Genomic DNA, 3,682 nt, shown 5'->3' with positions numbered 1-3,682 from the left:
AGAGCGCTATTGAAAAGAATCTTATTAAAGCAATTTTACATCTATTTTCTCATTTTTCCCCATAAAAATATCCAGTTAGGTAAGATGTCAAATTACTTCCATCTTATAGATGAAAGAGGCTCAAAGAGGTTAAGTGACTGACAAAACATAGGTCTTGAGTTCCAGTTGTAATATTTTTCAATTAAATCATTCTGCCTAGTTAACCAAATAACAATATTCAAATAAACTATCAATGCACAAAAGACCTAGGATGAATGAGAACAGTTAAGTAAAGTACAACTACATCACACTTTGAGTTTATTTGCTTAAGGAGCTTTATCAGGAGACAGCATATATGTAAGGATTCCCTTGTCTAAAAAGGATAAGGTCACAAAGGAACATACCAGAATCACAAAATTTTAAAAATCACAGATAAAGGAAAGCCTGGATCAATGAAGCACTCTTAAAAAGAGATAGAGCGGGCCACAGTGGCTCAGCAGACAGAATTCTTGTCTGCCATGCTGGAGACCTGGGTTTGATTCCTGGTATCTACCCATTCAAAAAAAAAAACCCAGACACGGCTATTAACAAAATTGGAATATATCTTTAAAATGAATGGTAAGGAGATTAGCATGACATTCCACAATGATGAAATCTGGAATAGATGGAGTATAGATGTCAGCATCAATTCCATGTTCCTAAGATCGAAGCAAAAGATTTAAAGATTTATTCAATAATTTAGTGTAAACTAATTCCCATTCTTTCTATATTCTGAAAGCAGGATTTTGGATCAGAATAAATTATTATACTCAGGAATCCATACCTGGCTTAAGAGTTTGCTTCACTCACTTTACTTGGAGTAGATTTTGCCTTATAGAGAACAACCACTAAAATTTTCTCTTCTCTTCCCAAGATCTTAAAAATAGTCAGGCATTTTGTAGAAATACAGAAAGCCCTATATCAAGCAATGCATGAGAAATAGAAGTCAAAGTGATAAATACACATTGACAGCAAATACAAACAATTTGGTACATGCTGTTCCATTTCTGGTATATTGCATTCCAGAAACTTTAACAAACGAATACACCATGTGTTAAATTAAATATACAGTAAAATAAATTATGTCATGTAATTGAACAAAAAAAATTTCCCTCTACAAAGTGTTAACAGAGCTCTAAATTCAATATGGTTTAAAAATGAAATTACACATATGTAGTTGTATTCATAAAGTATGCAAACCAGTACATTGTTAGTTCACTGAACAAAATGACACTGCAGTTTACAAACTCTGTAAACTGGTGTGATGTAGGACAGTAGTTTCTAAGGAACATACTTAATCAGACCCTCAGAGTGCCCCAGAAACCCACATTTTTAGCAAAGACCCAATGTCTAGGTTATGATTAAAAGTATGGTTTAGGAAAAAGCAATTCTAACCTTATCATGTGTGCTGGTTTGAAACTATTGTGTACCCCAGAAAAGCCATGTTCTTTAATCCTCATTCAATATTGCTGGCTGGGATCTTTTTTAATAATTTGCTTCCATTGAGATGTGACAAGTGGATGGGACCTTTTGATTAGGTAATTTCCATGGAGATATGTCTCCACCCATTCAAGGTGGGGTCACTTATTTGAGTCCTTTGAGGGAACGATTTGGGAAAAAGCTTTAGAGCACATGCAGCCAGAAATCTTTGGAGATAAAGAAAGATAACGCCCTGGGGGAGCCTTTTGAAATGAGAGGCCTGGAGAGAAAGCTAGCAGATGTTGCCATGTGCCGTCCCAGCTGAAACAGGTGTGTCAGCTTTTCTTCATTCTGAAGAAAACACAATAAATTTTCTTTTTGAAAGCTGTTCCATTTCTGGTATATTGCATTCCAGCAATTTTAACAAACTAATATACCATGTGTTAAATTAAATATACAGTAAAATAAATTATGTCACGTAATTGAACAAAAAAAATTTCTCTCTACAAAGTGTTAACAGAGCTCCAAATTCAATAGGGTTAAAAATGAAATTGCACATAGGTAGTTGTATTCATAAAGTATGCAAACCAAAAGCTATATAACAATGTGAAACGTTAATGGCAAATCCTCCACAAAAGAAGATGTTACTCTGAATTCATGTTTCATTGGGTATCAAAACCCACTGATCTTTTAGTCCTTTTCTTGTACATTATTCTGTGTCCACAGTCTCTGCCTCTGATTGGATCCCTGGGTTTTGTTTTTTTTTTAACTTTTTTTATTAATAAAAAAATTAACAAACAAAACATTTAGAAATCATTCGATCCCTGGGTTTTATTTCATTTTCTGTGTGACATTCTCAACAGATACAAATCATCGGCTGCTGATTTGGGAGTTGCGAGTCCTTCTGGGTTCATTGTTAGTTCACAGCACGGAGAACCCCTCTCACTGTAGGGTTACAAAGAGTTCCCAGCTCATGGCTTGATAGATTCTTAATTTAGGTCATTCCTGTCCCCAGGAAATTTTCACTAGTTACACCCTCTACTTAAACCAGAGGCTCGGAGATTCTCGCTCTCAACCTCATCCCTCATCATCCCCCTTAAGCTTGTTTACATTCAACCTTCACTCAATTATTATTCAAAGCACTCGAGCCATCTCTCTATTTCGCTCCTTATGCAATCTGCTTTTTGTGTCTTGAACACAAAACCAAACTCCAAAACCAAAACCACCCATCATGGGGTTTTCCCTACTGGTTCTCTCCCCTGACATGACTCTTCCATCTGCCCATAAACTCCAAAATAGAGACCATAACATCAAACACTATGTACAGTGGAGTACTTAGCATGCTGAACTCAATGCTTGGGTCATCTCATTCCATCCTCTCAAACCTCCATAAGGTCAATAAAATTATTATCCCCATATTGCGAATGAGCAGACTGAGTTCAGAGGTGTCGAGTAAGTCTCCTAACATCACACACCTGGAAAGTGGCTGAGCTGGGGGTCCAACCCAGGTGTCTAGGACAGCCCAGCTTGCATGTAAAACCTGACCCCACCATGAGGCTGTTTGCTGTTGCCTTTGCTTCTTGCCTGGGGGGCACCTAGCACAGGTGTCTAGTAAATGTTTGCTGTCTGCCTGCCTGATTGCACTGTTTAAACAACCAAATTAAATCAACGGCTGCCAAACAACCCGTTTGTTTCCACTGAATCCATAACTGCATGAGCTCAAATAATCAGTAATGAGATTCTACAAAAGGTCAGCATGAGCTTACGAACACAGGCTCGATGGCCAAGAAAACGTTCGTATTCATGGTTTCTCCTCTAAGCCATGATAACCTTGTTCAGAAGTTTCAAGTCAATTTCACTCTATCCTTGAGAACCCAGACTTGACACCACCCCAGGTTATTTCTATGCGACTCCAGGCCTGTGAAAGCACACTGGAAAAGTAAATTGAGAATTCAGGTATTAGTTTACTATCCAATGACATAAATATGGAAGGTTAGAAACGCCTCTTTGGCAGATTAAAATTTCCCGTTTCAGAGAAATGCTTGTCAATAAGAAGCCGCCATGGTTTTCTATTACCAGCAATCCCCTCTCTGCTAGTGGGGTTATCTCTCTTAGTAAGTTAGAAGGCAGGAACTTGAAATGCATTTTTCTCATAGAAAAGATATGATAAAGAGTGATTGGATGCCCAGGAAAGCTCACTCATGTGACATCTGGGAAAAGAGGGCCAAACAGGGGAGGAAGGAAG

At 37.7% G+C, this 3,682-nt stretch overlaps 1 pseudogene; it reads right to left on the bottom strand.

Annotated features, from left to right (window-relative positions):
- Positions 1 to 2,099: 2,099 nt before the first annotated feature.
- LOC143647732 (DNA-directed RNA polymerases I, II, and III subunit RPABC4 pseudogene) lies at positions 2,100 to 3,242 on the bottom strand (annotated as a pseudogene).
- Positions 3,243 to 3,682: the final 440 nt, after the last annotated feature.

Source organism: Tamandua tetradactyla, chromosome 10 (genome assembly GCF_023851605.1).
Source record: "Tamandua tetradactyla isolate mTamTet1 chromosome 10, mTamTet1.pri, whole genome shotgun sequence".
In the NCBI taxonomy this organism is placed as follows: Eukaryota; Metazoa; Chordata; class Mammalia; order Pilosa; family Myrmecophagidae; genus Tamandua; species Tamandua tetradactyla.
Note: the sequence above shows the minus strand (reverse complement) of the source record. Positions and strands in the feature narration are given on the sequence as shown.